The 16,009-nt window shown below is 38.2% G+C and overlaps 1 protein-coding gene across 17 annotated transcripts in view; it reads left to right on the top strand.

Annotated features, from left to right (window-relative positions):
• DLC1 (DLC1 Rho GTPase activating protein) overlaps nucleotides 1-16,009 on the top strand; it is a 465,100-nt gene that overhangs the window by 394,825 nt on the left and 54,266 nt on the right. The window lies entirely within an intron of this gene.

The raw sequence follows: 16,009 nt of genomic DNA, 5'->3' as shown, positions 1-16,009 counted from the left end.
ATTTTTCTAGGGCCGTACTTGCAGCATATGGAGGTTCCCAGGCTAGGGGTCTAATCAGAGCTGTAGCCATCGGCCTACGCCAGAGCCACAGCAACGCAGGATCCGAGCCACATCTGTGACCTACACCACAGCTCACGGCAACACCGGATCCTTAACCCACTGAGCAAGGCTGGGGACCGAACCCACACCCTCATGGGTCCTAGTCGGATTCGTTAACCACTGAGCCATGACGGGAACTCCTATACAGCCATTTCTTAAGCATAATGAAAATACAACATGTATTTCATGTTAAAGCTTACAATCAGATTTCTAAAAAAATGATATTTGACTGGGAATGGTTTTAGTTATTTCTCATCATTGCCTTCATATCCCATGTAAATTAAAACCACCGTTTCCTGGGCAGAGTGGGTAGGATGTAGGATGGACAGGGAGTTTGGAGTTGATAGATGCAAACTAATACATTTAGAATGGATAAGCAGTGAGGTCCTATTGCACAGCATGGGGAACTAGGTCCAATCTCTTAGGGAAGAATGCGGTGGAAGATAGTATGAGAAAAAGAATATATATATATATGTATGTGTGTGTGTGTGTATATATATATGTATATATATGGTTGGGCGACTATGCTGTACAGCAGAAATTGACACAACACTCTATATCAGCTATACTCTAATTTTAAAAAATGCTTCCTTTTCTGAAAATACCCTATAACTTCACTAAACAAAGATACTTTAATTAAAGCTGTTTTGTTGCGCTACCGTTGAAACCCATCAAATACATTGAGTGATTTATTTTGGATATAGATTTGTAAACTCAGATTTATTGTGTTCTGTCCAGAAACTTGCAAATGAACACAAAAGGATGATTTGTGCCTGTCAGAAAAAGTACACAGATTCTAGTCATTGCAAGCACATTAACCATGGCTAGCAATGACTAACCACTATCTACTATCTGCATTTTAGAACACTTCTTATGGACCAGGATGTAAACATAAGAAAATCTGGCATAATTGCCACATTTTACAGGTGCCAAACTTATCCAAAGCATGCCTCAAATTCTAATGCCATCTCTCACTTAAAGCAACTCAGACACTATGTTCAGTTACCTGGAGGAAAAGTTCAAACTGTTCAAGTAATAAGAAAGTATAAAAAGTGACCATCGGTAACATCACATAGAAATAGACCCATGACAGGCACATTTTTCTGGGTAGAGTAAACCTCCAAATATCTATTCCTTTAGGAGCAGATCTAAATAGTGTTAGCACTAATTCACATAATACACACCCACACACACACAACACACACACACACACACACACACACACACACACGCACCTGTAAGTAGCCCTACCACTTTCTCTTCTTTCTTTTCTATTTTTTTTTATTTTTTATTTTTTTTGTATATAATCCAAAATGATAGACAATTTTTATTTAGTGGGAACAGAAGTCACATATATTTTTTCCTATCTTTAGTGTTAGCTATTTAGGAGCATAATCACGTACTCATTTATCTTAAAAAGTACAGAAAAATGATGCTGCTTAATGGTGAAGGGCAAGAACTCTGGAGCCAGACCCCAGCCTTAAAGACGAGCTGCAACACTCAGGGTGTGACCTGGCATATATTACTTAAGCCTTTTTTGCCCAGCTATTTCTTCCTTCTTTTTTAAAATAATTAATTTCAACAGACAATAAATACCAATAGTATAAAATTTAAATGTGTCTTCCCACAACTCCTGCCATTCAGTCACCCAGATTTTCTTCAGATGATTTTCTTTCATTGTACATGTTTAAATCTTTAAAATGTTCTTGAAGTGTAGTTGATTTGCAATGTTGTGCCAATTTATGCTGTGCATCAGAGTGATTCAGAAAGATAGATAGATAGATAGATAGATAGATAGACAGACAGACAGACAGACAGACAGATAGATAGATAGATAGATAGATAGATAGATAGATAGATAGATACACACACACATTGTTTTTAATATTCTTTTCTGTCATGGTCTATCCCAGAAGATTTACATCTTTGATACAGTTGAAAAATACTTTGTGTTAAAGAGTGGGTTAGGGTTCAGCTGCATTTTGTCTCCTGATGGCTACTTAGGTGCCTCAACTTGAGGTACTGATGATCATCCATCTTTTCCTCTCATGATATGCAGTTATATTTGATACAACCTAAACGCCTCTATTTGAGTCAATTTCTAGACTCACTGTTTCATTCCTTGACTTGAAAGTACAGGTAATGTTTATGTTCTAGGGCCTTACTTACCCTTGGGTTTGAATCTCAGTTCTGCTGCTTACTGGCTGGGTGACCTTAAGCGAGCTGCTTAAACTCTACCTAAATTCTTCATTGATCAAATGAGGAAATGGATAATCCTAAGATTATTGAGGTATTAAACTGTTGAGGGATGAAAACACTCAGAAAATACATGACATAGCAGGCAATACGTATTAGTGATCGTTGATCTCATGCCTTTGTTATTTTTATTGGTACTTCATTAAATCGATGGATTAATGAAAGGAGAGCTGACCTGTGTAAATATGGAGTCTCCCCTAGCAAATATCATGTGCTCATTTTTAATGTATTCAAGCCTACTTTTGTGTCCACTTTTTTCAGACATATACCCACAAATCTTTATCCATGTTTTATAAGGATTCACATTCTCCTCTCTACAGTTCATCTTCCCCAGATATTTCATCATCGTATGGTTCCAATCCTTATAATTCTAGTTATTACCTCCTAACCTTGCTCCATCTTTAAACCTCTCTTAGCCAGGATTCTTAACAGAGGACCTTGACTATAGCCTGTTGTATTTCTTTAAAATAATTAAGATTCAAATAATGTACCAAGGCTCGAGCATTTTTAAGGCTGATATTGCCTCTGGATGTGAAGCCTGAGTTTGTAGAATCTTTCTCTGGATGTGAAGCCTGAGTTTGTAGAATCTTTCTCTGGATGTGAAGCCTGAGTTTGTAGAAAGCATCTTAAGAAATTAGACCCTTCAATAAGATTTTATGCTTGAACCCTTTATCTGCGTTTTCGTTTCATGGGCATTAAACTATTGCTGAAAAGCCCGGGTCCTTTAAAGTTCAGGGGGGAAGTGTTTATAAAGATCTAAGACTGTGCTAAGACAAAGCTATAGCCAGAGGCCTGGTTTCCTGAGAAGGAAGGAGCTCCCCACTAATCTGTCATGCTTCTGTCTCACAGGATATTAAAGCCATTCCAGGCTCCTTTCTTTTACAGCCAGTCCGTGTCTGTCCCAGGGAGCCACATGATCAGGGTTCCATACCAAGGCTCCTCCCAGGATGCCTTGTGAAGTGCCATATAGTGAGTAATGAGAGTATGGGCGACAGAGAAAAAAAGAGACAATGAAACCCTTATTATTAGTTACCATCCTCCCAATCACTGCCTATGTAATTAGAAGAAAGAAAGAGACCTTTAAAAGAATAATTAGGCATGCTGGGCAAGCCATTACAGTTTTTAATTTCTGTCAGTTCTTCTTGGTTATGTCTCTTTGATTACATTTAGGGTGAGATGAATTTTAAAAGAAAACATATTAAGCTTTTTCTAATAAAAATGATTATTAAAAATACTGTGTAATAAAAGAAGTCATAAAAATGAAATAATGCCATTTGTAGCATCATGGATGGACCTAGAGATTATCATATTGAGTGAAGTAAGTCAGACAGAGAAAGACAAACATCATATGATATCACTTATATGTAGAATCTAATAAAAACTATACAAAAGCACTTATTTATAAAATAGCAATAAGCTCACAGATTTCAGAACCAATCTTACGGTTACCATAGGTGAAACTATTGGGTAGAGGGAAGAATTGGGAGGGTGGGAATAGTACATACATACTACTGTATAAAATAGATGATTAAAGGGTACCTACTGTATACCACAGGAAGATCTACTCAATAGTTTGTAGTAACCTATATGGGGAAAAAAACGGATATATTTATATGTATGACTTACTTTGCTGTACACGGGAAAACAACACAACATAGTAAGTCAACCGTATGCCAATAAAATTAAATTAAAAAAAAAAAAGAAGTCATAGGTCCAACCCCAACCCAGCCCATAATCCTGTTTCCTGTTTCTCTTAAGCTGCTGAGAGAGTTGAGGATATACATATTCACATACGTACATGAATACATCCCAGATTACAGAAGATATTTAGGTGGTGTTGGATTTATGGGTAATACTACACCCTTCAGACACAAATGGCTAATTTAATCCTGGCCCAGAGCTGACAGATTTTTGGAAATGCCTATTACATAATTTGGAAGAAATCTATAAACAAGCGTTGTGATTACCAGCAGCATGAAGTCTCAGTTTCAGACTTTGTGATGGCAAGCCATCCCAAACCAAATGGCAAACAGAGGCCTGATGACCCTGGTAACTGTTGATGGAGACTTTGGTCTCATAATCACCTGTTTTATTCCAGCCCCTGCCAGCTGAGATTAAGTTTGTTTATATCTCATTCCTTCCTATGTACAGCTGTTCTTCCAATTGGTGGTAAGGCTGGCCAAGTTTATGGGATCTCTTTGCCTTCCTGAAGATGCAGGAAAAGTCATCCACTATAAAAGAGCACTTGAGAAACACTGATGTTGTCTGTGCTTGTCTGGGAAGAGTGAAGGTGCAGGCAGGTCTGCATAGAGCCAGGACAGAGGACCTGTCTCTGAGTGCGTAGAATGAGGTGAGGAGCAGACAAAGAGAAGACGAATGTGAAGGTTTGATGAACCAGTGGTGAGCAGGGCATTGCCTCAAAAAAGGGCTCGGGGGCAAGAGAAGAAGCTGAGTCAGATAGTTGGTCCCTAGAAAAAAGAAAGAGACTGTTTCAGAGCGAGTTCTTGGAATAGGAAATGAGATGATTATTAACGCTCAGACTATAATGGGGCAGCTTAGTCGTGCTGTTTTGGAATTTCGGGGAAATTAAAGGAAAAGAATAGGGTTCCTATATGAGCAAGAAATTAGGAAAAGGGGCTTGATTCTTGGGTGGGATCTGAATGAGTGCAGATGAAGGGGTTTTGAAAGTTTGCTTGAGTCCAGCTTTGTCAGAAGACTAGGAATTTGACTGTGCCTTCAGTATTTTGTTTCTGCTGAGAATTCCCAATTGGTACCCTAGAAAATATTATTGACCCTATTACCGATCGACTGGGTGTTCACTGTCCACGAAATGCCTAGACGAAAAGTGAGAAGTGAGAACATCAAGGCTAAAAGCTTAAGGTTGGGTCTTTAGGGAAAATTTGCTTAAGCCCTGTGAAGAAATACTGCCCTACTTGTGTATCATGTGCATCTGTGTGTACACACACAAACACACACACACTTGAGATTTAGTTGAAGTTTCTCCCCAAAGTCCCTGCTTAGCTGTTAGTGGCCTAGAAACCAAAACTGGGTGTGCTCATCTGTGACACACTCCTTTCATCAGTCACAGAGGATCTTGACAAATGCTAATTAACCTGAGCCTTTCAGTCACAGAGGATCCTGGCAAATGCTAATTAACCTGAGCCTTGTTGCAAGAGCCCTGCTCCTTCACACATGTCATTTTCAGGTAAGGCTCCAGCCTCTTCCTAACTGTGGAATACCCAGAAGAAGCATTGTCAGCATAAGCCACAAAGCCTGAAAATCAGCATAAAGAAATGTCCCTTTCTGATTTCAGGATGTGAAGTAGGCGGTAGAGGGAATAAAAGCTACTGGGATAGAACAGTTTGGGTCACAAAGCTGTTAGTACAAAGACTCACTAAATTCATTCTGAAAAGGGGAAAAGGAAGCCCATGCATACCAATTTAGCTTCCCTAAATTTGCCATTCTTCAGTTCTGCCCTGGAGACTTATTTAGGTCAGGATATTTGGTTAGATCCCTCACTCCCCCAGGAGACTGAGATTGTTACTAAAAGCTCAGTTCTGAGGAAGACTCCCAGAGATACAACTGCTATGTTCAGTTTCTATTACAGTCTCCTGAGAAAAGAAAAATTTGACTGAAGTGTATCTCCTAGACACAGGCATACAAACCCACTCAACCAGGCAAATAGAGGAAATATATAAATATATATATACACACACACTATATATAGTGAGTTGATTGATTCATATTCAACGCTGGAAGATGCTAATAGAATCTCTAGTCTTCAGTTTGCCTAATATTAGATTGATGATCCAAGAGAGTTTAATATTTGATACCACATTCATTAGTGTTCCTTTATTCTTTCTAAATTCTACTCACATTCCAAAGGGTCATTTAGGAACAGAGCTGTATGAGGACCAGGTTAAGTCAAAACTAACCAGGAATGCCCTGTCACTTCCAGATTAAACTTCCTGATTTACTGTTCCATCTGGACATCTGTGCTAAGGAATATTAGAAACCTTTCCATAGCTCTATCTTAGACTTTACCTTCCAAAATTTTAACATTCTAATAGTGTGAGCAATAGCAATATGACACAATTTTTTTAAAACATAGAACTAAAATAAACATGGAAGGGTCTTGACTTAGATGCTGTGTGAGAGAAACAGACTTTAACATTGGAAAGCAGATGTTCCTCTACAGAGTCAAATTTCTATTACTACTATTTTCATTATTGTTATTAATACTATTTAGCTTTCATAATGCAAATGAAGGTAAAAGGAGGAAATAAGACAGGTATCGGGGTTGTTTTGAGTGACATAAGTTCAGATGTTAAAAAGTTAATCGTTATTATCTTCAGTATCACCAACTCTCTAGTTCTGAAACTTTTCAATAACACTATAACAGAGCATAATTAGTATAATAATTCAAAGAGAAAGATTTCTTAAGACACAAGTAAAATAGCAGCATAATACAATTATAGCTATAAATATTATAGTGTATTGAAGAGCCTAAACAGATAAAATACACATACATATATACCCCCTAAAACAGATTTCGAATTAAGGTTTCAATTTTCTGTTGCTTACTAAGTTCATAAATATGCACTGACTTGAAAAGAAAGTAAATTTTCCAAGGTAATGCAACAAATAAATCCAAATCTGGATCTGACTCTAAAGTTGATTTCCTTATAATAAACAAATTTTTCTCCAAGTTATTTCACTTTTAAAATTTTAATGAGTTCCCATAATGGCTCAGCAGGTTAAGAACACTACTAATATCCATGAGGATGCGGGTTCGATCCTTGGCCTCCATCAGTGGCTTAAAGAATCTGGCATTGGTGCAAGCTGTGGCGTAGGTTGAAGATGTGGCTCAGATCTGGTGTTGCTGTGACTGTGGTGTAAGAAGGCAACTGCAGCTCCAATATGACCCCTAACCTGGGAGCCTCAATATGCTGCAGGTGCGGCCCTAAAAAGACCCCCCCCCAAAAAAAAAATAATCAGGAGTTCCCGTCATGGCTCAGTGGTTAAGGAATCCAACTAGGAACGATGAGGTTGCGGGTTTGATCCCTTGCCTTGCTCAGTGGTTAAGGATCTGGTGTTGCCGTGAGCTGTGGTGTAGATCAGAGACATGGCTTGGATCTGGCATTGCTGTGGCTGTGGCATAGGCTGGTGGCTACAGCTCTGATTAGACCCCTAGCCTGGAAACCTCCATATGCCGTGGGAGCAGCCCTAGAAAAAGGCAAAAAGAAAAAAAAAAATTTAATGATGTAATATTTAATATCAAGAAAATATATGTGAGTATAAGTTATAAAGCATAATAGTACAATAGCTGATAACCCAAAACTCAACTGAGTAACTAGAATTACCTTTCCTATTAAAGCTACCCATGTACTCTTTCCCAGCTCATCTCCCTGCCTTGCCCCAGAGGCTATCACTGTCCCTAAAGTTAAATTTATCATTCCCTTCACATTTTATGATTTTTTTTTTTTTTTACAGTGTAAGCACTTTATTCTTTTCTCTTTTTTTTTCTTTTTGGTTTTTAGGGCCACACCTGTGGCATATGGAAGTTCCTGGGCTAGGGGTCGAATTGGAGCTGCAGCTGCTGGCCTACGCCACAGCCACACCAATGCCAGATCTGAGCCACATCTTCAACCTACACCACAGCTCACAGCAATGCTGAATCCTTAACCCACTGAGTAAGGCCAGGGATCGAACCAGCATCCTCATGATTACTAGTTGGGTTCACTATCCCACTGAGCTACAATGGGAACTCCTAAGTACTTTATTTTTAATGTTGATATTTTACTCAGTATTTATGCATGTTGCATGTAGGTATGGCTCACTTGTTTTCACTACTGTGTAATATTCCACTGTGTAAATATGCTATTTTAAAAGATCTATTCTCCATTTGGTGGATATTTAGATTATTAACTGTTTTTCCTAACATAATGTTACTGTAAACATTCTTGAGTGTTCTAAATGCACAGATATAAGAGTTTCTCTAGGATATATACCTCAAAGCAGAATTATTGGATCACAGCATAGGTCAATGTTCAGCTTTAAAATGAAAGTAAAATTGTTTTTTTAAGAAGTTGTGCGGGAGTTCTCTCATGGTGCCAACAGGTTAAGGATCCAGTGCTGTCACTGCAGCAACTTGGGTCACTGCTGTGGTGCAGGTTAGATCCTTGATCCCTGGCCTATGTAGGAACTTCCACATACTGAAAGTGTGGGAAAAACAAACAAACAAGATAGAATAAGTTTTACCAATTTTCACTTCTACCAGCAAAATATATATGGGTTCTCATCATTCCACGTATTTGGCAGCTCTTGGCATTGTCAGACTTTCTAACTGTAAATCCAGTATATTTGACCCTTTGAACAACATGAGTTTAAATAAGACTGTCCACTTATATGTGGATTTTTTTTTTTTTCATGAAATACTAGGGTAATACTATACCACTGGAGGTTGGTTGAATCTACATATGTGGAATCACCAATACAGTGAGGACTGACTGTACAGTTAAATTTGAATTTTCAACTGTAGAGATAAAGGGTCAATACCCTTAACACCATGTTGTTTAAGAGTCAACTATATGTGTAAAATGGTGACTAATTATGATCTTGATTTGCTTTTTTATTATGAACTAAATATTTTACTATGTTTATTTATTATTTGTTTTCCATGCCTTTCATATCTTTTAATTTTATTCATTTCTGCTCTTTCTTTATTAATCCCTTTGTTTTGCTTTCTTTGGGTTCATCGTTTTGTCATTTTCCTAAGCTGGGTGCTTAATTAATATTTAGCCTTTTTTCTTGGCTAATATAAACAATTAAGCATATATATTTCATCAAATACTGGCTTCTGCTATATATCACAAGTTTAAATATGTATTACTTTCAATATCATTCAGTATTTTAAATTTTTCAGTATAATTTCTTGAATCGTGAGATATTTAGTAGCTTTTTAAATTCTAAGTAAAAATATTTAAAATGTATATTGTTGTAATTGATTTCTATTTTAATTGCATTTTGGTCAGAGAATGTGGCTATTTTGTCTCTTTTTTTTTTGCCATTTCTTGGGCCGCTCCCGTGGCATATGGAGGTTCCCAGGCTAGGGGTCCAATCGGAGCTGTAGCCACAGGCCTATGCCAGAGCCACAGCAACGCGGGATCCGAGCCGCGTCTGCAACCTACACCACAGCTCATGGCAACGCCAGATCGTTAACCCACTGAGCAAGGGCAGGGATCGAACCCGCCACCTCATGGTTCCTAGTCGGATTCGTTAACCACTGCGCCACGACGGGAACTCCAGAATGTGGCTATTTTGGTTATGCATTTCTGAATAACAACCTACCCCGAGACAGGGGCATAGAACAACAGCAATCAGTTGTGCATTTTCCTCATGGACGGGGGAGTCGACTAGACTCAGCTAGGCATTCCAAAGCACGCCCCAGGGTCTCTGGGACAGTTTCAGTAGAATGATAGCTGGAGTTAGGATCTCCATTCACATGACTGGTGTCTGGGCTAGAAAAACTCACAGGTGTGGGCTGAACAACTGGAGTTCCTCTGGCATCGCTCAGGCCTTTCCTTGTGGAGACTCTACATCAGTGACTCCGGGTAGCCAGACTTCTGACATGGAAGATTCTAGAGGGAGCGACGACCAAGAAAAACTTGTTGAAGCAACATGACCTTCCCTAACCTACCTTGGAGGTAAAGCAGAAGCACTTGTCCCAATTTCTAGTCACCGAAGGTCACAACCTCCACTTAGGTTCCTGGAGAGGGACGTTGATTCCATCACTTGATGAAAGGCTTGCAAAAGGCTTTTGTGGCATGTTTTAAAACCACCACAGTAGTCAATGTGGTATAGCTTCTTTAAAATTTGTTGAGATTTGCTCTATGGCTTAGTACATGGTTCATGGTTTGGTTTGGTTTTGTTTGTTTGGAATTAATATTGCAGGTTGAGAATGTATATGTTCTAATTGATGGGTCCAACTCATTAAAACTTTTCTATTTTCCTTTTTTTTTGGTCTACTCAACCTATCTGGAACTGAGAGAAGTCTTTTGAAATTCCTCTCTGACATGTTGGTCAGTTTCTCCAATTCTACCAATATTTGCTTTATAAATGTTGAGGGGTTTTTTTATTAGGGGCACACAGCTTCAGAATCATTTTATTTTCCTCATTAAAAGAGCTTTTTAGTATTGCGTAGTAACTCTTCACCATTTATAGTCCTTTTTGAATTAAAGCCTTTTATTTCTATTTGTGTAGCTACCTTACTGTGTTTTGTTTTTTTTTGGTTTTTTTTTGTTTTTTGTTTTTTTTTTTTTGTTTTTTTTTTGTTTGTTTGTTTGTTTGTTTTTGCTTAGCATTTGCTCAATATATTATTTTCCATGCTTTTTCTTTCAGTCTTTGTTTTAGTGTTTTATCCCAGTCTTTTTTCATGGAGCTCAAATAAATAATATATATCCGGATTTTTACTTTTAAGACCAATATAATCTGTCAGTTTGGGCTTTTATTTTTATTTATTTATTTATTTATTTATTTTTGTCTTTTTGCCATTTCTTGGGCCGCTCCCGCGGCATATGGAGGTTCCCAGGCTAGGGGTCGAATCGGAGCTGTAGCCACCAGCCTACACCAGAGCCACAGCAATGCGGGATCCAAGCCGCGTCTGCAACCTACACCACAGCTCACAGCAACGCCGGATCGTTAACCCACTGAGGAAGGGCAGGGATCGAACCCTCAACCTCATGGTTCCTAGTTGGATTCGTTAACCACTGCGCCACGACGGGAACTCCAACCACTGCGCCACGAGGGGAACTCCAGTTTGGGTTTTAAATAGCAACCTGAGACCATTTAAATTTATTATTATTCCTGATAAATATTGGTATATTTGAACATACATGCCCCCTTATGTTGTGTTTTTCATGTGACCTACTCTCTCTCCTGTGCCTTTATCCTCTGCCTTTTTTGCTTGAAAACATTTAAAAATCTTTGTTTTTTTATTCCAGTGTTTTTCTATACTAATTTAAAAGTAATGCACCATTTCTGTTCCTTTAGAGATTATTCTTGAAATTTTGCTGTACATATTCAATAAATAAACACAAGGACCTTAGAACATTCTACTCTCTCCTGACTTATTGTTGTCTCTTAGTTGTCCTTTTTAAGCCCCATAGATTAAACCTGCTATTATTAATAATATTTTTATTTTCTGCAGACAGTTTTTCCCCCCAGCTTACCTTCATTTTACCAGTTTCTTTGTCCATTCTTTCTTGAATCTCATACCTTTGAAGTCATTTTCCCTTTTCTTTAAGGATATCTTCCCAAAACTCCATTAGTAGAATTGCATTCATTGTTAACTCTTTCTATTCTTTTTTATCTGAAAATTTTTTTCCCTTTCATTCTAAAAAAAATATTTTTCTGGGCACATTCTTCAACATGAAGATATTCCAGTTTTCCACAGCTTTTATTTTTCTGTTGTGATGAATGCATCAACCTCATCGCCATTTTCTGCAGATGATCTCTCTTTCCCCTCTAGTGCTTCTACGATTGTTTTCTTCTTAAAGTATTCTGCAGCTTCACTCAGGGGTGTCTGGGTGTGGATTTCTTTGTGTTTATTCTGCTTGGCATGCACACAAGTTCTTCCTGAACTCATTTTTTTCATCAATCCTGAAAAATCCTCAGTCAATATGAACTCAGGTGTTGCCTCTTTGCTCCATTTTCTATATTCACTCCTTCTGGGACATCAAAACACTTTTGTTTGATCTTATAATTTGATATTCTATGCTCTCCTAAAGCCTCTCTTATATTTTTAATAGGCTTTTTATTTTCTAGCAGGTGTAGGTGCACAGCGAAATTGAGAGGAAGGTTAAGAAATTTCTCATACAACCCCAACCGCCCCCAACATGTATGGCTTCCACCTTTACAACAACGCCCATCAGAGTGGTACATTTCTTTCTTTTTTTTTTTTTTTTTTTTTGCTATTTTTAAGGCCGCACCTGAGGCACATGGAAGTTCCTAAGCTAGGGGTCCAAACAGAGCTATCAGCCTATGCCACAGCCACAGCAACACCAGCCACATCTATGACCTATATACTGCAGCCCACGGCAATACCGGACCCTTAACTGAGCAGGGCCAGGGATGGAACCCTCATCCTCATGGATACCAGTCAGGTTTGTAACCTGCTAAGCCACAATGGGAACTCTTGGTACATTTCTTTCAACTAAGGAACCTATATTGACACATTATTATGATCACCCAGTGTCCATAATTTATATTAGGGTTCACTCTAATGGTGGTGGTACATTCCGTGGATTTGGACAAAGATATGACTACATGTGTCCACCATTATAGTATCATACAGAGTAGTTTTGCTGCCCTAAAAATCCTCTATACTCCGCCTATTCATTCCTCCCTCCTTCCCTCCTAACCCGGCAACTACTGATGTTTTTACTGTCTTCATAGTTTTGCCTTTTCCAGCATGTAAAATCGTTGGGCTATAAAAGGAAAAATATTGGGGAAGGTAGGGGAAGAAAGGTGAGAAAAGAAAAAAAAATCAGAAGAAATGCAACAAAATATCTAGAATGTAATGGGAAGTGAAGTTTATATTTAAGAGCACTATGCAAATGATGAGTATTGTTTACATACCGAACAGGCTGGGTAATGGCTCGGGTGTGTCAGGTTACAGTGCATAAAAATCAGACAGCACACATATTGTCATGTTTTTTATTAGTTTGATAGTTGTTTTAAGTGTTTGTGTCACTGTGAGGAGATGCACAGGTCCAAGATGTTCTATCATTCATACTCTGGGGAGCTCCTATTGTTGCTCAGTGGTTGCTCAAGTATCCATGAGGACTTGAGTTCGATCCCTGGCCTTGCTCAGTGTGTTAAAGATCTGGCATTGCCATGAGCTGTGGTGTGAGTTGCAGCTGCGGCTCAGATCCAGTGTTGCAGTGGCTGTGGTGTAGGCCAGCAGCTACAGCTCCGATTGGACTCCTAGCCTGGGAACTTCCATGTGCTTCTAGTGTGGCCCTAAAAGAGCAATAATAGCAATAACTATAATAGTGGTAGTAGTAGTAACAACAGTACTTTGAGACAATGGTTTCATGTTTTTATAATAATCACAATAGGTTTATTAGAAGGGAGAATAAACTTAGAAGTGAGATTAAGTGCATGAAAAGTGGAAAGTTACTCTTAATGAAAAATGTGAAATCACAGCAATAGAAACATTCCACTTAATGTAGATAGGAAGATTAAAATCAAAATATGATTGGCAAGTTAGAACAACGACACAGAAAAAAAGGAAGAGTTCGTTTTTAAGAAGGTCATTTTGTTGAAGAGCCTTGAATTCTACCAAACCAAACTGCAAGGTCTGACATAGATCAGCTAGTATAGGGACCATGCCACACACCTCAAAAGGCCTCAGTGGTAGTAAAGAGAGTTGCCAAGGAAGGCAAAAAGCTTTATTTATGGATTTCTGAGAAATGAGGCTCTGGTACATGAGAAACTGACTCTCAAGGGAAAAGAGTTCTGGCATGACAGGTACAGTCCTGGGATTGCAGCAGCACAGGGGCGGGGGCGTCGTGTTCTGTTTTGAATTGGTGTGAGGTATGGTGGTGGACAGAGAGGACGCTTCTTCCTTTCCATCATCTTTTAAATTTAGTAGCATTTTTGAAGTTTGGATATGTCAGAGCCCTACACAAAGAAGTGGATGTGAATATAAGTTCAATGTTACACTGTAAATCAGAACAACTAGAACCTACAGCTGGCTAAGGGGGCCTGGGAAAACATCTGGTCCGATCCCTTCACTTTACATTTGAGCAAAGGGGAGCATGAAATCCTATTCCAAGCGAACGTAAATCTGACTTTAAAGCCCGGGTCATGATTATCATGTCGGAGACCCAGATTCAGGTTCTTGCTTCCTCACTTTTAGCAGTGTGAACTCAAGAAACCTGCTAAGTGACCTCTCTGAGTTGAATTCCTTATCTGTGATAATATTTACCTCCAAATCATATTGTTTTCAACCTAAAATCCTTAGTTAAATGATCCAGTATCCTTGTTTTGTCATGTAAATTATATTTTTATTTATATGTAACAAAACATGCATACTTATAGAATGTATAAAATATATAATAGATTATATACATCTCATATATATATATATATATATATATTTTTTTTTTTTTTTTTTCTTTTTTGGCTGCCCTGTGGCACATGAAGTTCCCGGGTCAGGGATCAGATCTGAGCCGCAGTTGTGACCTAAACTGCAGCTGTGGGAACACCAGATCCTTAAGCCACTGTTCTGGGCCAGGGATCAAACCTGCATCCCAGCACTCCAGAGATGCCACTGATTCCTGTTGCACCACAGCAGGAACGCCTATATTTAATTTTTTAAATAAACCATGGAACGAGTAATATTATTATATGGGCAACACAAGGCCACCGATAGTGTCTGCAACCAGGTCAGAAACATGATTTCTTCATCAGCATTCTTTCTTCTACACATGCATGGACTTAAGACCTTCACAGATTCATTTTTCTAATTAAAACCCAGAGAACTCAGTTATGAAATTTAGTATGCTTTTATAAATTTTTTGCCTTTTAGTCTGTTTGTTCTGTCAACCCATCAAAAAGATGACCATAATCAGTACAGAAATAGCTGTTTGTCCAACAGTAGAATACTTACTTGTACAGGAGCGAGCCAGTCTAGTCTGTTCTCTCCTGATAAATCTTCAAATGCCAGTCTTTCACAATTCATAATTCCTATTGCCAGGACTACTTTTTAAAATGTTTTATTTGTTGTCTTGCAGTTCTTCTTCCCGCCCCATACAGCTTAATTCAACTAAATCCATAAGAGATAATTGACCGAGTTAGTTATGCATGAAAAGCCAAGCTTGACGATTCACTACAGCTTCATTTTCCTGTTGGCCATTAAAGTAAGTTAATGATCTGGAGCTGTGTAGGGGTTTCCAGAAATAACACTATAATGGCCAACATGCTGTAGTTAGCAGCTGAGAAAAAGAACTGTTTATTATTTTTCAGGCAATTGCCCAAACCCATGCCACAGTGTTTTTATTTTAGGACCTGATCTACTATGAAGAAAAGCAACACATTACAACTCAAGTGAACCCAAAACATCTCTTTAGTGAAAATAAACTCATAAGTGATTGCATGCAGATTTTCAAAACTATGGTAGAGAATTTTCTTTGAGGAGATACTTTTGAATAATATTAATTTAAAATCCAGAGTTTAGAAGGAACCACATGAATGACTCTTTTGAACAGATAGTAGAGAGTGGTACCAAAAATTATTTTTTGTCTCCAAGGTAAAAGTCTAAAAATGGCCATCTTGGCATTGTACTTAGATTCAAAGAAACTCTTAGGTGCTCTGAGATTTATTTGTTATACATGCACACACTCACATACATACATATGGAAAATTTGAAAGTCAAAAATTTTCTCAAAAACTCAGTGTCCCTAGGTCTCCAACTAATACCCCCACTCTGCCAGCTTTTTTTTATGGAGGCCTTATCCTATACAAGGTGTCTAGATGTGGTGTTAGAATAGATAGAAAAATTAAATAAGACACATAGAATATTTCTTTGAGTAAATAACGAAACCTATAACTAAAGCAAAAAAATTAAAATCCCACCTGTTAAATGACC

The sequence above is a fragment of the Sus scrofa genome, chromosome 17, assembly GCF_054392235.1.
Source record: "Sus scrofa isolate SSC_HxYL_T2T_F1_AM1 chromosome 17, Sscrofa_HxYL_maternal_Yorkshire_Landrace_v2.0, whole genome shotgun sequence".
In the NCBI taxonomy this organism is placed as follows: Eukaryota; Metazoa; Chordata; class Mammalia; order Artiodactyla; family Suidae; genus Sus; species Sus scrofa.
Note: the sequence above shows the minus strand (reverse complement) of the source record. Positions and strands in the feature narration are given on the sequence as shown.